Here is a 23,562-nt window from a genome sequence, read left to right on the forward strand (position 1 = left end):
CAAGTGTCCGCACGGTGTCCTGCGTGGAAATTGGTGCGCAAAACTCAGCTGCTGGTATTTTTCCATGGGATTCTGAGAAAAACCATGCTTCCACGAACGGCATATCAATGAAGAGATATTGGACAAAACACCTTGAGCATTGATTCAAACAACGTTTGCCATGTTTCGGTCGATATTATGGAGTTAATTTGGAAAAAAGTTCAACGTTTAGGTGACTGAAGTTTCGGTTCGGTTCGGCCAAATGTGTAGTAACAAAACGGAGCGATTTGTCCTACACAAAGAATCTTTCAGGACAAACTGGACATCTGCTATGTAACTGAGAGTCTCCTCATTGAAACATCTGAAGTTCTTGAAAGGTAAATTATTTTATTTGATTCCTTTGCTGGTTTTTGTGAATATGTTGCGTGCTAAATGCTACGCTAAATGCTAAGCTAGCCATCAACACTCTTACACAAATGATTGATTTTCTATGGTTCAAAAGCATATTTTGAAAATCTGAGATGACAGTGTTGTTAAGAAAAGGCTAAGCTTGAGAGCAGGCATATTTCATTTCATTTGCGATTTTTAGAAATCGTTAACTTTGCGTTATGGTAATGAGCTTGAGGCTGTAGTCACGATACCGGATCCGGGATGGCTCGGCGCAAGAGGTTAACAACCCTCCAGGCAAGCTTCAATGCCATACAACTCTCCTTCCATGGCCTCCAATTGCTCTTAAATACAAGTAAAACTAAATGCATACTCTTCAACCGATCGCTGCCTGCACCTGCCCGCCTGTCCAACATCACTACTCTGGACGGCTCTGACTTAGAATACGTGGACAACTACAAATACCTAGGTGTCTGGTTAGACTGTAAAGTCTCCTTCCAGACCCACATCAAACATCTCCAATCCAAAGTTAAATCTAGAATTGGCTTCCTATTTCACAACAAAGCATCCTTCACTCATGCTGCCAAACATACCCTTGTAAAACTGACCATCCTACCAATCCTCGACTTCGGCGATGTCATTTACAAAATTGTCTCCAATACCCTACTCAACAAATTGGATGCAGTCTATCACAGTGCAATCCGTTTTGTCACCAAAGCCCCATATACTACCCACCATTGCGACCTGTACACTCTCGTTGGCTGGCCCTTGCTTCATACTCATCGCCAAACCCACTGGTTCCATGTCATCTACAAGACCCTGCTAGGTAAAGTCCCCCCTTATCTCAGCTCGCTGGTCACCATAGCATCTCCCACCTGTAGCACACGCTCCAGCAGGTATATCTCTAGTCACCCCCAAAACCAATTCTTTCTTTGGCCGCCTCTCCTTCCAGTTCTCTGCTGCCAATGACTGGAACAAACTACAAAAATCTCTGAAACTGGAAACACTTCTCCCTCACTAGCTTTAACCAGAAGGAGATTAGGGTTCCAATTTGGGAACACCCCCCACGTTCAGCTGGAAGGTGGCGCATGGAACGCAAAAATATTCCTAAAAATATTTAACCTCCACACATTAACAATTCCAATGGCTCAAATGAAAGATAAACACCTTGTTTATCTACCCAGCAAGTCAGATTTCTAAAATGTTTTACGGCGAAAACATAGCACATATTTATGACAAACCACCACCGAGACACAGCTAATTTGCATAGCCAAATTGAAAAAAATATGCAATCAACAAACGCAGGATTAAAAGAAAAATAATTTCACTAACCTTTTGAAATCTTCATCAGATGACAGTAATATAACATGTTACACAGTACATTTGTTTTTTTCAATAATATGCTATATATATCCATAAATCTCTGTTTACAATGATGCATCGTTCAAAAAATGCTACTCAAATGTCCTGAGAAATGACGATAGCTCCGGCAGATAACGTCAGCTAACAAGGAATATACATCATAAACTTTGACTAAATATGCATGTTCTACATATATATAGGAAGATATACTTCTTCTGAATGCAATCGCTGTGTTACATTTATTTTTAACGTTACAGGTTTCGTTCACTAGGCTATACTATGAGTCGGCGCTCAAAAAGTAGCATTATGGCTCCTCTATCTTGGAGTCCACAGAAACCCACATTTACCACATAAATATTCCCTTACCTTTGCTGTTCTTCCATCAGAAGACCTGGAAGGAATTATACTTTAGTTTTGCAGTCTGTGTCTTTCGGTTCTCAAACATGACACATTTCGGTTGAAATGCAGCCAAAAGTCAAGTGGATGCGCACCAAAACGTTGAAATTACATATTATATGTCGACTAAACTTGTCAAACTAAGTTCATAATCAAGCTTTAACATGTTATAAAGGTGTACAGCAATTGTGAGGACGAACAGAAACACAGGCACCGTTTAATCGATCTTGGAAAAAAGACAGGACCGGAGCAGAGCAGAGCGTGCATGAGAGTAACCTGTTTTTTCGCGTGACCTAAAGGTTTCTGCCCGCCAAAACTCTCGTGAGCGCGCGATTCTCACAATGAGAAGCCCCATTGGAAGCAGACATCGCGTAGAAGACAAAGAGACTGTTCCCAGACCTGTAGGTGCTTGGGAAGGGTTGGGCCAACTTTTCTGATGACAAGAGAGAGTTTGGGAGAATGACTGCCCTGAGAGTTCTGCTTTACATACAGACATAATTTAAACGGTTTTAGAAGCTTTAGAGTGTTTTCATTCAATAATATTTTTTATTTGCATATATTAGCAACTTTTGACCAAAAAAAATTGTTTACTATGGGCACGCAATTACTCCAGAGGGGGCAGTAAACAGCCCTATCCCCAACATTAAGCACCAACTGTCAGAGCAGCTCACAGATTACTGCACCTGTACATAGCCCACTTATAATTTAGCCCAAACAACTACCTCTTTCCCTACTGTATTTATTTTATTTATTTATTTATTTTGCTCCTTTGCACCCCATTATTTTTATTTCTACTTTGCACATTCTTCCACTGCAAATCTACCATTCCAGTGTTTTACTTGCTTTATTGTACTTACTTTGCCCCCATGGCCTTTTTTTGCCTTTACCTCCCTTATCTCACCTCATTTGCTCACATCGTATATAGACTTGTTTATACTGTATTATTGACTGTATGTTTGTTTTGTTTTACTCCATGTGTAACTCTGTGTCGTTGTATCTGTCGAACTGCTTTGCTTTATCTTGGCCAGGTCGCAATTGTAAATGACAACTTGTTTTCAACTTGCCTACCTGGTTAAATAAAGGTGAAATAAAATAAATGAACGTACTTTGGTGCGAAAAGTGCAAATCAATCCCAGAACAACAACAAAGGACCTTGTGAAGATGCTGGAGGAAACAGGTACAAAAGTATCTATATCCACAGTAAAACGAGTCCTATATGGACATAACCTGAAAGGCCGCTCAGCAAGGAAGAAGCCACTGCTCCAAAACCGCCATAAAAAACCCAGACTACGGTTTGCAACTGCACATGAGGACAAAGATCGTACTTTTTGGAGAAATGTCCTCTGGTCTGATGAAACAAAAATAGAACTGTTTGGCAATAATGGCCATCGTTATGTTTGGAGGAAAAAGGGGGACGCTTGCAAGCTGAAGAACACCATCCCAACCGTGAAGCACGGGGGTGGCAGCATCATGTTGTGGGTGTTTTGTCAGGAATTGTGAAAAACTGAGTTTAAATGTATTTGGCAAAGGTGTATGTAAACTTCTGACATCAACAGTATTTACGGTTGGGATGATGCAGCGAGTTACATTGATGGAAGCAACAATATTTCCGCAATATTAAAGCTGATCCACCCCTTTAAAAAATAATCATAATGTTTTGTCCTACTAGTGGTATATGTTCTGATATACCATTGCTTTCAGCCAATCAGAATCCTGGAGTCTACCCGGTAATAATACACTGCAACATTTGTTTGCAACAACATCGTGTCACATGCTCTCTCAGATCAACAGCATCCATCTCCTACAGTTTAGTGAAAGGCCATGTGGTTTACAGTATGAGACCGATATAGAGAACTCTCCTGTGGGAGTTTATTTTGTGAAGGCCAAGCAATTCTGTTTAAGGTTGTGGTTGTGTAAATGCTGCACTGTAGGGATTAAAGGAAGGAGATTTATTGCTTTCTATCCACCCTGCTGGTCAAGTCTCTCTGCCCTCTGTGCTCCCCAGCCCCAGTTAGTTGGACATCATCAGCTTGAGTATTGTAAGTACTGTAGAGGTGAGGTGAACAGTACACTACCTCACTGTGACTAGTGTATTTATCTCCTAATCCTGGGTATATTATTAGAAAAGGACCGGCAAAATAAATTCTTGAACACCTTAAAACTTCTTATGGCTGCAGGGGCAGTATTGTGTAGCTTGGATGAAAAGGTGCCCAGGGGTGCCCGGATTAAACTGCCTGCTCCTCAGTCCCAGTTGCTAATATATTATTATTATTATTATTATTAGTATTGGATAGAAAACACTCTGAAGTTTCTAAAACTGTTTAAATGATGTCTGTGAGTATAACATAACTCGTATGGCAGGCAAAAACCTGAGAAGAAATCCAAACAGGAAGTGGGAAATCTGAGGTTGGTCGATTATCAACCCAGCCCCTATTGAATACACAGTGGGATATTGGTTATGTTGCACTTCCTAAGGCTTCCACTAGATGTTATCCGTCTTTAGAAACTTGTTTGAAGATTCTATTGTGAAGTGGGACCGAATGAGAGAGGAATGAGTCAGAGGTCTGCCAGCAGTCACACGCTGGTCACTCACATTTCACATGAGAGGTAGATGCGTTCCTTTGCTTTTCTGAAGACAAAGGAATTCTCCGGTTGGAATATTATTGAAGTTTTATGTTAAAAACATCCTAAAGATTGATTCCATACATCGTTTGTCATGTTTCTACGGACAGTAACGGAACTTTTTGACATTTTGTCTGTAACTAGGGAACCCACTTCATGACTTTGGATTTGTTTACCAAACGTGCTAACAAAAGTAACTCTTTGGACATAATTGATGGACATTGTCGAACAAATCAAACATTTAATGTGGAACTGGGATTCCTGCGAGTGCATTCTGATGAAGATCATCAAAGGTAAGTGAATATTTTTGTTATTTCTGATTTATTTTGACTCCAACATGGCGGATATCTCTCTTTGTTATCTGAGCGCCGTTCTCAGATTATTGCATGGTTTGCTTTTTCCGTAAAGCTTTTTTGAAATCTGACGCAGCGGTGGCAATAAGGAGAAGTGTATCTATATTTCCGTGTTTAACAATTGTAATTTCATCGACATTTATAATGAGCATTTCTCTAAAATTATGTGGCTCTCTGCAATATCGCCGGATGTTTTTGGAACTAGTGAATATAACGCGCCAATGTATACTGAGATTTTGTGATATAAATATGCACTTTATCGAACAAAACATACATGTATTGTGTAACATGAAGTCCTATGAGTGTCATCTGATGAAGATCATCAAAGGTTAGTGATTCATTTTATCTCTATTTGTGCTTTTTGTGACTCCTCTCTTTGGCTGGAAAAATGGCTGTGTTTTTCTGTGGCTTGGCTCTGACCTAATATAATCGTTTGTGGTGCTTTCGCTGTAAAGTCTATTTGAAATCCGACACTTTGGTGGGAATAACAACAAGATTACCTTTAAAATGGTATAAGATACATGTATGTTTGAGGAATTTTAATTATGAGATTTCTGTTGTTTGAATTTGGCGCTCTGCACTTTCACTGGCTGTTGTCATATCAATCCCGTTAACGGGATTGCAGCCCTCAGAAGATTTTAATCACATATAATGTGTTTTTCCCTCACATACTCTCCTTTTTTTCTCTATATGCTATAATGGGTCTTGCTGCTAAAGACACAAAAATGTATTTACAGTGTTCACTGCTGCAATGGAGATAGAGAGAGAATAAACTAGAGGAAGAAAGAGAGGATGAAACAGAAAAGTGGAGAAAGAGAGAGGCCGATATTTGCAGTGCACCCCATAGTGAACAGACTTCATAGGCAGCTGTCTGTCTTGCTGTTTGTCTGTCTGTCCCTAAGGCTAAAGGTGTCAGAGCAGATAGCGGGAAAGAGAGAGGAGAAGGAGAAGAAAGGGAGGGGATATGAGAGATGGACAAAAAGAGAGGCAGAGATTGAGAAAGAATAGATAGACTGAGGGAGAGAGAAAGCTATAGGGAGAGATGAAGAGAGAGGGAAATGGGTCCCCCTGCTTTACTCTGTAGTCCACTAGCTCCCCTGCCTGTATGAAAGGGAGCGAGAAATCCATTAATCAAAGGAATATCATCACTTTGGGCTCAGCGTAGCACTCCCTCTCATAGGGGCGTGTGCCATGGGCAGATGTAGAAATAAAAAGGGAATCATTGCGAAATCATTTCTGTTAATTTAGGACTGGGCACGATGTATTATTGTTGTTATTCAATGTAGGATGGGATTGCAATGGAGAGGCCACAGTGCATCCAGGCCCCATACATTACACTATTTATGTTGCCACACTCTGCATTCTTTCTGGGATCACATCATTTATTATAAAGGACAGAATGCCATTTGTCTGAAAGCTTTTTATGACCTTGTTATGATACAACACCATCCATTTTGTGCCAAGTGTATTATGCAATCCAAAGCAGCACGAAAAAGGGACGATCCCCTGCATTATTTATGCATTGCCATTTCTAAGATGCAGTGCTACGTTCTTCATCCCTGATTCATTACGCTGAGATAGGGGATACCATTTATGTCATCCTGGAAACCTGATACAAAATAACGTATTTCCCAAATGGATTTCCATATTCATCCTCTTTCAAAAAAACCAGCACAGCAGCCCTTTTATTGAGATAAAGTCTGCTCCTTACAAGGAATGATGCACAGGACCTAGTACGGTTCTGTCACTGATAGATCAATACCTTATGCTGGGCTGTTTATTTAGATTCTGATCTTTGAGCACTTTTACCTCTCCAGCACATCACAGTAATGGCACCTGTTAAATTCACTTCAATCGGTGTAGATAAAAGGGAGGAGACAGGTTAAAGAAGGATTTTTAAACCTTGAGACAATTGAGACATGGATTGTGTATGTGTGCCATTCAGAGGATGAATGGACAAGACAAAAGATGTAAGTGCCTTTGAACGGTGTATGGCAGTAGGTGCCAGTTGCACCGGTTTGAGTGTCTCAAGAACCTCAACTCTGCTGAGTTTTTAATGCGCAACAGTTTCCTGTGTGTATCAAGAACGGTCCACCACCCAAAGAACATACACCCAACTTTACACAATTGTGGGAAGCATTGGAGTCAACATGGGCCAGCATCCCTGTGGAAGGCTTTTGACAACTTGAAGTCCATACACAGACGAATTGAGGCTGTTCTGAGGGTAATTCAATATGCAATTCAATATTAAGAAGGTGTCCGTAATGTTTAATACGCTCAGTGTCCATCAGAGTGAGTGAGAAAGGGTGTCATGCACTGACATGGGAGATCACATCAATTAGGTGGGTGAGTGGGGGTACACAGGCACAACAAGATACCATTGGTAGTTGGTTGTGAGTATTTGCATACTGTATTTACATTCAGTTATAATCAGTGACCTTCATAGTTGTATATTAAAAAAGACAGCGCTGCCAATTCGTTACACAAGTCTGGAACATATAAGCCTAAGGAAATTACTATCTGGAAAGTAAGCTAGTTTTTCAAACAGCCTTTGTGAGACAGTGACCACAATCAAGGTCTTCATTCTCTGAGTGTTGTGTAAGTCGTTTTCTTAATATAGAATTCATTTGTTTCTTTTCATTCTCACTTTCTCCGAGTTTCAACAGATATATGCAACAGTACAGTCAATTGGATGGTGCCATTTTGTCATACCTATTTTAGTCTTTCAAAAATGATTTCCCTCCAGAGCTCACAGTAAGGGTCCATGCTGCTAGCCTTGGTTCTGTGTTGGAAGAGGTGACGTGGAGGGGGGTTGTTGAAAGGGCCAGATGTGATGGTTTATGGATCAGTGGTGCCAGCTTCCATGGTAGTGTGTCTCAACTTAGCAATGCATATACTATGCACATCATTGTTGTGTTCGAGACCAGTACTGGAGGGGGGGTTGAGACCGAGTCAAGACCAAGACCGGGAGGGGGCAAGGGGTCAGAGACCAAGTCAAGACCGAGACAAGAAGAATGTGAGTTCATTTCAAGACCATGATTGTCATTTTGTCAAATCACCACCATAAATAAGAGTTCAAAATGCCCCATATTTCTGTGTTCATTTTTCAGAACAACATATGGATTCTTAAGACATTCAAAATAGTGAACAAAATGTATGCTGAGGAAAAAGCCACTCTACAAATGATTACTAACTCAAACACAGTGTGGAACAATGGGCATTCTACACGTTTAGAGAAGGGGTAAGGATTTATAAAATAATGATTACAATAATAATGATAATTGTATTATTATTTTCAATGATGTTCTGATTTAATATCTTCAGTTTTTGTTGGAAAGGAAATGGTTAACACTGAAAATAAAAAATATACAATCAGGACTTTTCTTTACTGGTCTCTGGGGAGATAAATCTAGCTAGCTAAGTCAGCTAGCTAAAAGCATCTGTCATTTAACTGTATTAGTGTGACATTTTGAGTGACAGTGGAATCAACCAATCACATTTTTGGGGTTTATTTTGGGTTTATTTTACAAAAACATATGGAAAATGTTGCCTTCTTGAAGGCCAACAGGTCACTACGCAACATTGATCAGTAGTTTTCCCACAGTCTAGCTAGCTGTCTTTTGTTGTCGGCTTGTTTGCAGATGCTGCAGCAGGTGTTATCAAAGAGGATGTTGTTGCTAATTTGTTAGCTTCTCCCTTTTCAATAATTATTTCCAACAAGAAGTTAAGTTTGAAATGATCATCATCTGGTGAGTGGAACTGTGCTTTTTTTTATTGCAGCACGCTTGCTGTTGTTAGCCAACTCTTTGAAATAACTTGTGTGTGAAATATTGTTGCATTTAAAGTGGAACTGACAGCATTATAGCAACATGTAATCTTATTAAAATCTGCTCATATACACCCCCTGGAAGAATATGACCACTTTTTAAAAACATTTTCTGACAAGCGACTACTTTTCATAAATTCTTAGAATGTTTGGGAATTACGTATACTAAGGCATTTGTGAATATTGTATAGCAATATAGAGTGGGAAAGCAGCCGTGCATTTGGACAATCAATAGACACTGCAGTAAATAAAATGGTATAAAACATCTGTCTTGTCCAGGCCCGGTGAGCTGCAGCCAATCAGAAACCAGTTATATTTAGCGGTTGTTCTGGGCTCTGGCACACTCAAACGAGAGCTCTCTGAAATAGGAGTAGACAGCCAGAGTGAATTTGAGAACGCAAGAGATATGCTAATTGGATAACCAATTAGTACCAAGCCAGCTGTGATTTTCCAACCTGATAGCAATATTTTTTGGACTACCAAGAAATGTTTTGTTGAATTATATTAATCATGCATTGAACTGCATCCATATATTCTGCCAACAATGCCTTAGTGTACGTCATGGAATGTTGAGATAAATATAACCTAATTTTATAACCTGTTATAAAGTTGGGTTTGTAGCATAAACTGGAAGTTTTATATTTTTGACTGATATTATTATTGTCTGTTTGTTTCATATCTGCAAAGTAGTTAAAGCGCTGTCAGTTCCACTGTAAACTTTAGGTCACCGGTTACTTTGTGTGCTCAACGTGAAATGATTTTTGCAATGGCAAGTAATAATTGTATATTTAGATTGGGAAATGCTTAATGGTTGTGTTATGATTGGGACCTACTGCCTTATTATGTGAATGGACTGCTTATCCTTTAACATTCTGTGTGCGACTGCTGTCTTTCCATCTGCCCTATGCAATGGCGCTTGGAGAAGTGGGTTTACAAACATTTTGCCAAAAAGTTCCCAAACGGCGTGTAGTTGTGTAGTTGAAATAAAAGCAGAAATAAATAATTCTCTCAACTATTATTCTGACATTTCACATTGTTAAAATAAAGTGGTGATCCTAACCCACCTAAAACAAGGAATTTTTACGAGGATTAAATGTCACGAATTATGAAAAACTGAATTAAATGTATTTGGATAAGGTGAATGTAAACTTCCCACTGTATACACGTGTAATAATGACAATTGCAACAATACTGAATGAACACTTTTATTTTAACTTTATATAATACATAAATAAAATGCATTTAGTCTCAAAAATGTAGTCTCCAAAACATGTTCAATTTGGTTTAAATAATGCAAAAACACAGTGTTGGACAAGAAAGTAAAAGTGCAATATGTACCATGTATAAAAGCTAACGTTTAAGTTCCTTGCTCAGAACATGAGAACATATGAAAGCTGGTGGTTCCTTTTAGTCTTCAATATTCACACTTAAGACGTTTTAGTTTGTAGTTATATGAATTTATAGGAATTTTTCTCTCTATACCATTTGTATTTCATATACCTTTGACTATTGGATGTTCTTATAGTCACTATAGTATTGCCAGCCTAATCTCGTGAGTTGATAGGCTTGAAGTCATACACAGCGCTGTGCTTCACAGGAAAGTGCTGTTTGATTGACTGCTTACAAGCCTGCTGCTGCCTACCACCACTCTCAGACTGCTCTATCAAATATCAAATCACAGACTTAATTATAATATAATAAACACACGGAAATATGAGCCTTAGGTCATTAATATGGTCAAATCCAGAAACTATAATTTAGAAAACAGAACGTTTATTCTTTCAGTGAAATATGGAACCATTCCGTATTTTATCGAACGGGTGGCAACCCTAAGTCTAAATATTGCTGTTACATTGCACACCCTTCAATGTTATGTCATAATTATGTAAAATTCTGGCAAATTAATTACGGTCTTTGTTAGGAAAGAACTGGTCTTCACACAGTTCGCAACAAGCCAGGCGACCCAAACTGTTGCATATACCATGACTCTGCTTACACTGAACGCCATAGAAGTGACACAGTTTCCCTAGTTAATATTGCCTGCTAACATTAATTTATTTTAACTAAGTATGCAGGTTTTAAAAAATATATACTTGTGTATTGATTTTAAGAAAGGCATTGATGTTTATGGTTAGGTACATTGGTTCTACGATTGTGCTTTTTTCACAAAGGCGCTTTTGTTAAATCATCATCCGTTTGGCAAAGTACAGCCTTATTCTAAAGTGTATTAAATAGTTTTCCCCCTCAATCTACACACACTACATAATGACAAAGCAAAAACTGTCTTTTAGAAATGTTTTCTCATTTATAAAAAATAAAGTAGAAAACTGAAATATCACATTTGCATAATTATTCAGACCCTTTACTCAGCCCTTTGAAGCACCTTTGGCAGTGATTACAGCTTCGAGTCTTCTTGGGTATGACGTTACAAGCTTGGCACACCTGTATTTGGGGAGTTTCTCCCATTCTTCTCTGCAGATCCTCCCAAGCTCTGTCAGGTTGGATGGGGAGCATCGCTGCACAGCTATTTTCAGGTCTCTCCAGAGATGTTCGATCGGGTTCAAGTCGGGCCTCTGGCTGGGCCACTCAAGGGCATTCAGAGACTTGTCCCGAAGCCACTCCTGCATTGTCTTGGCCGTGTGCTTAGGGTCGTTGTCCTATTGGAAGGTGAACCTTCGCCCCAGTCTGAGGTCCAGAGCGCTCTGGAACAGGTTTTCATCAAGGATCTCTCTGTACTTTGCTCTGTTTGTCTTTCCCTCGATCCTGACTCCCAGTCCCTTCCTCTGAAAAACATCCTCACAGCATGATGCTGCCACCGTAGAGATGGTGCCAGTTTTCCTCCAGATGTGACGATTGGTTTCATTAGACCAGAGAATCTTGTTTCTCATTGTCTGAGAGTCATTTAGGTGCCTTTTGGCAAACTCCAAGCTGGCTGCCATGTGCCTTTTACTGAGGAGTGGCTTCCATCTGGACACTCTACCATAAAGGCCTGATTGGTAGAGTGTTACAGAGACAGTGTCCTTCTGGAAGGTTCTCCTATCTCCACAGAAGAACTCTGGAGCTCTGTCAGTGACCATTGGGTTCTTGGTCACTTCCCTCACCAAGGCCCTTCTCCCCCGAATGCTCAGTTTGGCCGGTGGGGACCTTCAATGCTGCAGAAATATTTTGGTACCCTTCCCCAGATCTGTGCCTCGACACAGTTCTTTCTCAGAGCTCTACGGACAATTCCTTCAAACTCATGGCTTGGTTTTTGCTCTGACATGCACTGTCAACTGTGGGACCTTATATAGACAGGTGTGTGCCTTTCAAAACCATGTCCAATCAATAGAATTTACCACAGGTGGACTCCAATCATCTCAAGGATAATAAATGGAAACGGGATGCACCGGAGTTCAATTTCGAGTCTCATAGCAAAGAGTCTGAATACATATGTAAGTAACGAATTTCTGTTTTCTATTTTTTATCAATTTGCCCCCAAAAATAAATAAATAATGTTTTCACTTAGCCATTGTGGGGTATTGTGTGTAGATTGATTAGGGGAAAACATTTAATCAATTTTAGGATGGCTGTAATTTAACAAAATGTGGAATGATATGAATACTTTCCAAATGCACTGTATTTGGCCTGGGGAAGTGGTTTTATGCGCTGACTGAATGGGAGCTGATAATTATTAACTCCGCTGATCTCAGGAAGAAATTACAAGTCCTCACTGTCTGAGACCTCGTCAAGACAGAGTACAAATGTATCTGACACCGAGACAAGACCGAGACTCTCAATACGTGGACCGGTCACGAGTATGACACCACTGGTGCACCTAGACCCACAACATATCAGGTCAATATTATCAAGATCCAGTCTTTGACTCTGACCCACCACAACTGTAAAATGTACTGTAAATCCAAATCTGTTCTCTTTGGTAATGTGCTGCTGTTTGTGACTATTCCAGCCAGAGCCCTGTTTCAGCCAGCTGAGAATCCCTGGGCTAATCTGCTGTGCTTCTGAATCAGTTGGACACGCCGATGGGCTAAATTCACTTAATGGCCATGTTTGGCACTGGCTCTATGTGTTATACTCACTGTGTCTGGGTGTGAGCTCTGCTCGGCTCTGCTCTGTATGCTGGGAGAATTAAGCCTTTTACATTAAATGTATGCAGATATTCTGATAAATGCACTGTAGTATTACAACAGTGTGTCTGTCTGAACCACGTTTATTTACAGCTGAAAAAGAGATTATACAATTGGCCTAATTAATTCAATGTTAGCATTAGTGCTGTAAATAATAGCTTGCAATGTGTTTTTTGTTTGTATCAGTGCTGTGTGACTGATTTTGTGTGAAAAGCAGCATTCCAAAACACCTACTATAATACTTCCTTTCAGAGCTGGAGGCAAGTGCCGTTAAATGTCTGTGCCCTTGCATCAGGAAAAAAGCTATTGAACATTTACAACTGTCCTGCAAATCTCATTGCCTGGGCCCTGTGGCTGTGGTATGATTTTATTGCATCCCCCACTAGCGTCTAGATAGAGGTGATAACCCCATCTCTCCAGCCAGAGTGCTGAGCTGCAAACTTTCTGATTCCTGCCATAAATTGCATTTTTTTCACTATGAAAAATCATGGGAGAAGAGCGGTGGAAAATACGGAGGCTCCTGGTTATGTTACTTGGCCACCCACAATGCCTGGCCTCACACAAAATCAGGGCAAAAATAGGGACAGTGATTGCAGAAACATTCAGCTAGAAAAAGTCTCCTCATCCATTCACTTTGTATTATCATGTGTGTGTGCATGCAACCATGTGTGTGTGTGTGTGTGTCACAGGGTTCAAAGGGTGGATTTATCATCAGGAAAAGAGATGAAAAGGAGGAACACATTACGTGCTAAGATGGGAAACCCATGGCCCTACATTATGTGATGAGACCTAAACGGACTGCGGTAACGTTATATATTCCACGCTTTACTTTCCAGTTTCTCCAGAGACCATTGTTAGGGGTAGGGACGATAATATGGGTCACTCTGCAATGTTTTATAAGTGGAGGATTGGCTTCTTCATTGGTTTCAACCGCATAGTTTCCTATGATTCAGTAAACAGTGGTATCAGACCCGGCTTAAGAACGTTGGCTTGACTATTTAATCAAAAAAGATACTGTATTAGCACTGTTGTCTATCAAAAGCTTTTTATGTGTCGAGAGCGAGAACTGCACAATGAGCTTTGGTTTCTGATGAAGCATGTGAAATACGTAATTGACACAGGTAATCTGAGGATAATCGTTTTTTAACAAACACGCTTTGGTCCAGATGTATCAATTTGGTTAGGTTTTGAGACGGAATGACAATTTTAGAAAATAGTTTAATATGTGTTTATCAAAGATAAAGAGCCATAGTGAGAGCAATATTCACTAATTGATCATTACTGCGAAGCTTGTTAGCTAGTAGACGACTGAGTAAGATTACAATGGAAGTAATGGCAAATTCTGCTCTCTGTTTTATCAATAGATTTAGTTCTGTCTTGACGTTGAAGAGAGTAGTCACTAATGTCCTTAATCCAATTGGGATTTATTCAACCCAGATGCAATTACAGTAGTGTTGTTTTTAATAAAATCTTTGACGTCCCATAATATTTTAGGATCATCGACTGAATTTTTGTTAATAATTATGAATTCATTCAATTCAGTTTCAAATTGTTCACAGAAAGTAGTATTTTTCAGAGGCTCATTTGTATCTGGTATTAATAAGCATTACGATCCGGTACTGTAGGCCCATATGTCAAATGTCTATTTTCTTGATTAAAGAAAATAGAGGAATAGATAATAGTATGAAATCGAATTCAGGATCATTTTTTGTGCCTGTATGAATAAAGTGTACTCTTTTGCTTTAGGGTTATGAGCTCACCAGGCATCAATGGTAGCCTGTGGATTGTAGTTCGTCTTATTAGATTTGTCCCGCATGTCCAGAATGGCATTCCTGTCTGTCCCAATAACCAGTTGGAATTCAGTTAATTGTAACAATATGCCGTTCAGAGAATCAAAAAAGTAGGATCATATGAATTTGGTGCATACACATTAATTAAAGGAGAAGTTTAACTTAAATTCCAGAAACTCCCAAGTGATTCCATACATTGAAACTAGTTCAGTGGAGTTTGCCCTCTCCCTTTCTGGAGTGCAGAACTGAGACAGCTGCAAAAATTGCTGGCTGCAGGCCTCTCTCTGTTGTCAGTGAATGCATGATTGACAAATCTGTTGAACTGTTCATTGTTTAGTTGAAAGCGTACGGACAAATTAGTTATTTTTGTCAAAAGAACTATTGGTTTTGAGTCAGAAAATGTGAACCTAAAATATTTTCGATTATTTTCGATTATTATTTTATGTAGCCGACTGCCACAGCAGCGGAGATGGGTAAGATCTGCACATGAGCGCCGTCGTAGGGGGAACTCTGCTACGTAGAAATTTCACAATATGCACTTATATGGAGCTTCATGCCACAGATTACATTTTTTGGGGGAGGTAGAAGTAGTGAGTATACTGAAGCTGCAATATGTAACTTTTTGGTTGACCTGACCAAATTCACATAGAACTATGAGTTATAGATCTGTCATTCTCATTGAAGCAAGTGTAAGAAGCGGTAGATCTGTTCTATGTGCATTATTTTTACGCTTCCCATTCTTATGTTTCGTTTTTGCATCTTTAACTTTTGGTTTTGTACACCAGCTTCAAGCAGCCGAAAATACAATATTTTTTGGTTATTGAAAATATATTTTACGGTGGTTTAGATGGTACAATGATTCTCTACACTTGCTTGTTTTGTCACAAACTGAAATTAGGAGAACTATTAGAATTTTAGCAACCTCGAAATGGTAGAAGGATTTCTGCATATTATTGCAACTTAAAGACAGCACAGTCGTATTAATTGTCTTACAAAAAAAAAAGAAGAAGTCTGACGAAAGAGTTGCGAGTGAGGAGGAAGAGTACCCTCATGGAGGGGCATCAATGTTTTCAAACCTTGTTTATTTAAGCCAGAACAGCCTATTCTGATGAAGAATTTAAGCAAATTCTACTTCAGATGGTAGCCACAGTTTTAGAAACAAAGGCCGCAACAGCAACTGGACCGGGGCTCCGACCCATCCCCAGGATCAACACAGACGAGTGGTTCAGTTGTGGCAATTGCGTTCCAATGCCGACAAATGAGGAATGTTTGTGCTGCATACAATTTGAACATGTGACTTACAGACATGGAGGAACCTATTGATGATGAGGAGTAGTTAGTTTGCTTTTGCGACCACATGGAAACATTTTCCGTTTTCCCTGTTCCAGGTGGGCCAAATGGACAGTTATCTAACGAGTAAGTAGCTAATCTCTTATCATTAACCTCTGAGTGGGACCGTTAGTGGGTTTATGTTTTTCACATAAGCTCAAACCACTATATAGCATATGTTTATTTATCACAATGTTTTTGGGATATTCTATTGTGCCATGTAAGGTCACACAATGTCTATTTTCTCCTCAACCCCCCTTGTCAAAAATACATAGGGCACATATGCTAACCTGTAGAGCACCCAGGCCATCATGTCTACATGATATGGTGCAATGGTAATAACACAATAAGAACACAGCGAACTTCAAATCAAATTTCATTGGTCACATACACATGGTTAGCAGATGTTATTGCGAGTGTAGCGAAATGCTTGAGCTTCTAGTTCCGACAGTGCAGCAATATCTAACAAGTCATCTAACAGTTCCACAACAACTACCTAATACACACAAATCTAAGTAAAGGGATGGAATACGAATATGTACATATACAGTGGGGGAAAAAGTATTTAGTCAGCCACCAATTGTGCAAGTTCTCCCACTTAAAAAGATGAGAGAGGCCTGTAATTTTCATCATATGTACACTTCAACTATGACAGACAAAATGAGACGAAAAAAAATCCAGAAAATCACATTGTAGGATTTTTAATGAATTTATTTGCAAATTATGGTGGAAAATAAGTATTTGGTCAATAACAAAAGTTTATCTCAATACTTTGTTATATACCCTTTGTTGGCAATGACAGAGGTCAAACGTTTTCTGTAAGTCTTCACAAGGTGTTCACACACTTTTGCTGGTATTTTGGCCCATTCCTCCATGCAGATCTCCTCTAGAGCAGTGATGTTTTGTGGCTGTTGCTGGGCAACACGGACTTTCAACTCCCTCCCTAGATTTTCTACGGGGTAGAGATCTGGAGACTGGCTAGGCCACTCCAGGACCTTGAAATGCTTCTTACGAAGCCACTCTTTCATTGCCCGGGCGGTGTGTTTGGGATCATTGTCATGCAGAAAGACCCAGCCACGTTTCATCTTCAATGCCCTTGCTGATGGAAGGAGGTTTTCACTCAAAATCTCACGATACATGGCCCCATTCATTATTTTTTTTTTACACGGATTAGTCGTCCTGGTCCCTTTGCAGAAAAACAGTCCCAAGGCATGACGTTTCCACCACCATGTTTCACAGTAGGTATGGTGTTCTTTGGATGCAACTCAGCATTCTTTGTCCTCCAAACACGACGAGTTGAGTTTTTACCAAAAAGTTATATTTTCGTTTCATCTGACTATATGACATTCTCACAATCTTCTTCTGGATCGTCCAGCTCTCTAGCAAACTTCAGACGGGCCTGGGCATGTACTGGCTTAAGCAGGGGGACACGTCTGGCACTGCAGGATTTGAGTCCCTGGCGGCGTAGTGTGTTACTGATGGTAGGTTTTGTTTTTTTGGTCCCAGCTCTCTGCAGGTCATTCACTAGGTCCCCCCGTGTGGTTCTGGGATTTTTGCTCACCGATCTTGTGATCATTTTGACCCGAGGGAGATTATCAGTGGTGTTGTATGTCTTCCATTTCCTAATAATTGCTCCCACAGTTGATTTCTTCAAACCAAGCTTACCTATTGCAGATTCAGTCTTCCCAGCCTGGTGCAGGTCTACAATTTTGTTTCTGGTGTCCTTTGACAGCTCTTTGGTCTTGGCCATCGTGGAGTTTGGAGTGTGACTGTTTGAGGTTGTGGACAGGTGTCTTTTATACTGATAACAACTTCAAACAGGTGCCATTAATACAGGTAACGAGTGGAGGACAGAGCAGCCTCTTAAAGAAGAAGTTACAGATCTGTGAGAGACAGAAATCTTGCTTGTTTGTAGGTGACCAAATACTTATTTTCCACCATAATTTGCAAATAGATTCATAAAAAATCATACAATGTGATTTTCTGGATTTTTTTTCTCTCATTTTGTCTGTCATAGTTGAAGTGTACCTTTGATGAAAATTACAGGCCTCTCTCATATTTTTAAGTGGGAGAACTTGCACAATTGGTGGTTGACTAAGTACTTTTTTGCCCCACTGTAAATATATAGATGTGCCCTGAACGACCGGCATAGACGAGATGCAATAGATGGTAGAAAATACAGTATATACACTACTGTTCAAAAGTTTGGGGTCAGTTAGAAATGTCCTTGTTTTTGAAGGAGAAGCACATTTTTTGTCCATTTAAAATAACATCAAATTGACCAGAAATACAGTGTAAACATTGTTAATGTTGTAAATTACTATTGTAGCTAGAAACGTCAGATTTTTAATTGAATATCTACATAGGCGTACAGAGGCCCATTATCAGCAACCGTCACTCCTGTGTTCCAATATCACGTTGTGTTAGCTCATCCAAGTTTATCATTTTAAAAGACGAATTGATCATTAGAAAACAGTTTTTCAATTATGTTAGCACAGCTGTAAACTGTTGTTTTGATTAAAGAAGCAATAAAACTGGCCTTCTTTAGACTAATTGAGTGTCTGGAGCATCAGCAATTGTGGGTTCGATTACAGGCTCAAAATGGCCAGAAACAAATAACTTTCTTCTGAAACTCGTTAGTCTATTCTTGTTCTGAGAAATGAAGGCTATTCCATGCAAGGAATTGCCAAGAAACTGAAGATCTCGTACAACGCTGTGTACTACTCCCTTCACAGAACAGCGCAAACTGGTTCTAACCAGAATAGAGAGAGGAGTGGGAGTGGGAGGCCCCGGTGCACAACTGAGCAAGAGGACAATTACATTAGTGTCTAGTTTGATAAACAGATGCCTCACAAGTCCTCAACTGGCAGCTTCATTAAATAGTACCCGCAAAACACCAGTCTCAACGTCAATAGTGAAGAGGTGACTCCAGGATGCTGGCATTCTAGGCAGAGTTCCTCTGTCCAATGTCTGTGTTCTTTTGCCCATCTTAATCTTTTATTCTTATTAGCCAATCTGAGATATGGCTTTTCTTTGCAAATCTACCTAGAAGACCAGCATCCCAGAGTCACCTCTTCACTGTTGAAGACTGAATAAGTTGACGATTAATAATTGACTGCTATTGATATAAAAGATCTTCAGATCTTTATGAATTTATTTGGAAGACAGCAGCTCTATAAACACTCTTCCGTGGTGCCCCAGGTTATTAACAAGTTAATTGTTGCAAGGTTTAATTCAATCACGTAATCAATCAAACAAATGTTAGGTAATCGATTTGATAAAATAGCCTGTCATAAAATGTAATCAGTCAGGGACACGACATTAATGATGCCCAGTGCGAGGGATCTAAAATAGAATGACGTTTTAATTTTGATTCAGCCTATATAAATTGAAAAGCAGATTACATAATACACCCAGATTATATTATACAGCAGGGGAGTTGTAGACAAGAGGTATTGGTGGTGTGTGTGTGTGGTTGCCATTTGGAACTGGTCCTGGTGTAGCGTATCTGATGACGTCAGAGTGTCTTATGAGTTGAAAAATAAGTGAGTAGATTTCTAAGTGCTAGGACACGATCCAGCTACTTATACAAATTTGAGAAATAGAGCATTTGGCCAAACGTTGTGCTATTTCTGCCTCCCGGATTTCAGAAGCGGTAGGCTCGGTCATTATTAATTTCTCGAGCAATGACACAGGGCTAGTGATAATTATCGGTATCTCTCACGTTTCAATGTGAGTAGACCAATGGTGTATATCTTTGTTTACCGCGCATTCCGGCAAAACATTGTGTGAAACTGTTGCCTTGCTGAAGGGGACCCTATTTTGTGCTTGGAAGCAAGATTTCTGTGCAAATAGGATTAGTTTAGCACCAGATGCTACAGCTTAAAAAGAAACAGCAGCCATTTTGTTTTCGTGTGTCACACTGAATTTCCTCCAGCTTGCACGATGAAGTCCCGCCCTTTGTACTTCTGTTTGAATTCAGCGTGTGCCATCAGTGACTTCTGGTGGTGAAGAATAGCCAGTACATTTAAATAAAAATTATTATTTAGGTGACACTCAAATGTGGATGAAATTTAACAAGTGGTTACTTATGATATCCAGACATTCTCAATTGATTGGATATTAATGTCTCATTCAATTTAACTAATAAGTAAAATTGCCAGACTTACCTTTTCAGGTGGATCTTATAAATAATATCCAATTTGATTGGTTTTCTACAATGAGACAATTCAAACTTTTCCACAATAACCTAGATGTGGAAATGCTCTCAGGTTAATAAAAGTTTAATTTCCAAATAGCCTATACAGTTTTGATTTATCATTAAAATTGATCAATCAGTCAAATTTTATTTTGCAAAGCACATTCAGTAACCCGAGTACAGAAGGATGTCAGTGGGAATCCCATGTGGCTTTGGCCTTAGGGATATGTGAACCTGGTCATCAATGTACCCTAACATTTTAACTACTTTTTGCACTTATGACAATCCAGACAATCTCAATTGATTGGATATCATCATCTCATTCAATTTAATAATTTAAATTGTCGAACATGCCTTTTCAGGTTCTTCCAATTAAATGAGACATTTTAAACTTTCCAATAGTAACCTAGATGAACCAACTTCTCAGGTTAATTAAAGTTTAATTCCCAGATATCCTGATCCATCCTCTGTAATCAATTCAAATTTGCTTTTGCAAATTCATTCACAACCAACTCCTACATTACAGTACTGATGGTTCATTAACGTCTATAAATAGATTAAAATCGTCTTTGCAGCTTCCAATGTAAAAACCAATCTTAAACATTTTTTCCTTTCAAATGTTCTAATAATGTGCAAGCTATCAGAGGGGGTAGTCCCCACTCGCTAATTAGTCTCCACCCATAAATGGATTGATCTCTGACCTCAGCAGCGATATCAACCATAATTATGCCATTAGTGGAAAAACAACTGAAATTGCGAACAACGCTCTCCAAAGTCACCCATCGGGCGCATGCCTTGTAGAGGTTCTCTCCAGTGTAGCCCTGGTGTCTTGCCATCCGAGATTGGCATCGGTCCAATACCGCTGTGCACAGCTGAAGCACATGCAGGTAACGGTAGAGATAAAGGGACAGGTGAGGTGGAGAGAACCGGGACACTAATGACAAATGCAGAAAAGGGAAACATTCTGCTACCGATGGAACTGTGTTTGAAACTGAACAATTTAATGTAATTGTAATCTTCAACAAAATCGTCTTCTACAGGAACAAATACGTCTTCTACAGGAACAACTCGATTTAGCCAAAACTCGTCAGATTTATCTACAAACAGGAGCTCAAAACTTGATAACATGCAGGCAGTTTTGTTGAAGGTTACCCAAAGTAACAATATTCTACTCAACATGCTACAGACCAGACAGTTAATGAACACAGTGACAAAGTTGGATGACATGTCAGCAGGACTCATTGAAGTCGCTGACCAACTGAATGATGAGAGAACTCAGATGTGAAGATGGAAATATTGATTTCTAACCAAGCGGAGGAAATCTCATCACTGAATCTCCCACTCTGTACTCAAAACCTCTTTATGTAAACAATGACAGATATGTTTGAGACCAAAAGGAGCAAGTGTGAAATCGGTACTCTAAGCGCTCAAGTGGACTCTGCAATGTAGCGGAATACCACCCTTAGGTACAATCTGGTGGAATTCCAGAAAGTCACGCGATATAGCGTGACTACCTAACCAAGCAGCCAGAGTCTGATAGTCAAAGGAGTGAAGAAAATAGAAGGTTTGAGACTGCCTCCCTCATCTGTCCCTCAGTCTTCTCCTCTTGGCCATTTGGCACTGAGTAATATGGTGCCTTCGCCAACAAAGCCAAAGCTTGGCTTCTCCTCTTGGCCTTTCGGGCCCCAATTTCCCCACAGGATAAGCCAACCCTCTCCGCCCTCTTGGCGCGGAACACTTTGACAAACTTGTCAAGAATTTCCCCCCCCTTTGACCCCGTTCCAGGTCAGCCAAACGATACTGAGACGTTCCTAGCTGACATAGAGGAGGCATTGGATGGCTACCCAAACACTACGGGTTCTGACAGGGTTTACCTGTTGAAGCAAACGCCAAATAGACACGTGACGAGGTTCACTCGTCTACAACAGCAACACGTGCTTAATGACTACACTAAACTTTCAACAGCTTTGAAATTAGAATTCAGTGGTTCTGCGACTCGCTAACACTGGCTAACACTGTCAAACAAGTTCAGAATGAACACCCACAAGCTTATTATCACAGGCTTCGTTCAGCTTACTTTGGCCTACTCACTGAAACAGGAAGGGAAGAGCTGTTACCATTCAAACAAATGTTTCTGTCGAACATGTATCCCACCTTCATTACCTACTTGGGACCTACAACCCATGTTGGCTTGCCTATCTTACAACTCAGAGAGCTTGCAAGCACAGCTTTTGAAGCATCAAAAGATCACAATGCTAAGAACCCTGACCACTCGGTTTTGAACTTTGACCAGGAGCACTCACTCCAGTTAGAGGGTGCATTATCAGGTATTGGAGTGTTGAGAGATGACTCACAACAACGGTTTCCACCACGAAACCACTAGTCCAATAACCTCCGCGGTCGAAATAACTGTAAAGTATGTCGCCATCGAAACGACTACCACTACAATGGACCTGTTCGCTACGTTCCTGCCCTTGTGTCAAAGCACAAGGGTAACAAAGTGTTAAAGGACGATCAAAACGTAGACCAATGTTCTCTAGAAGTTCCACTACGTGAAGAACTAAAGTGAGAAAAACTTGAGAAAAGGGTAAAAGATAAGTTACAAGGACTAGACGGGAATTACCGGACACCAGGTCCACAGGAATTAACACCCTTAGCAAGGATGTTAAAATTCAAATTTCTCCCGCTCCCACTCCAGACCCTATCCAGGGCCCGCATTATCAGGAAACAATTCCACAGGCTTTGTCTATAGATTCTGATACAAAGGTTGCGAAGATAAAGCTAAAAAGCTTTGTTAAAGCCAAGCCCATTCACAATCTGAAAAGTTGATCTGCTTTCACCTTGAACAGAAATGGCACATCACGTCGTTGTGAACAACCACTCCACTTTGTGGGGAATATGTCCACTAAACGCGACTCTAAACATCCACACCTGGAAACAGTCCTGGAGGACTGCTTAACTTGTCATGCACTAATTGATTTGGGCACGACAATATCGCTCATCTCTCAAACATTGTTCGATGTTCTCAGAGCAGACAAAACATCTAGTTGTAAACTGCAATATGAGAAAAGTGATTAGCAGACAGCCCCCTAGACGGGGATAATCTTAGAACACATCTAACATAATACTGAGGTGTAACACACTGGTCGTAGAAGAAGTTCAGTGGACTTTTTTCTCCAGAACAAATGGCTAAAAT

The 23,562-nt window shown here is 39.9% G+C and overlaps 1 protein-coding gene and 1 long non-coding RNA gene across 4 annotated transcripts in view; both read left to right on the top strand.

The window, feature by feature from the left end:
- Positions 1 to 23,562, top strand: part of LOC118391440 (neuroligin-1-like) — a 275,657-nt gene that overhangs the window by 175,345 nt on the left and 76,750 nt on the right. The gene's annotated exons all lie outside the window — the stretch shown is intronic.
- LOC118391451 (uncharacterized) overlaps positions 1 to 23,562 on the top strand; it is a 63,499-nt gene that overhangs the window by 38,152 nt on the left and 1,785 nt on the right. For both annotated transcript variants that reach the window (XR_004827142.2, XR_004827143.2), the window contains exon 2: positions 16,228 to 16,255. This is a non-coding gene — a long non-coding RNA (uncharacterized LOC118391451). The remainder of the gene's footprint in view (positions 1 to 16,227; positions 16,256 to 23,562) is intronic.

Source organism: Oncorhynchus keta, chromosome 1 (genome assembly GCF_023373465.1).
Source record: "Oncorhynchus keta strain PuntledgeMale-10-30-2019 chromosome 1, Oket_V2, whole genome shotgun sequence".
NCBI classification, from domain to species: domain Eukaryota; kingdom Metazoa; phylum Chordata; class Actinopteri; order Salmoniformes; family Salmonidae; genus Oncorhynchus; species Oncorhynchus keta.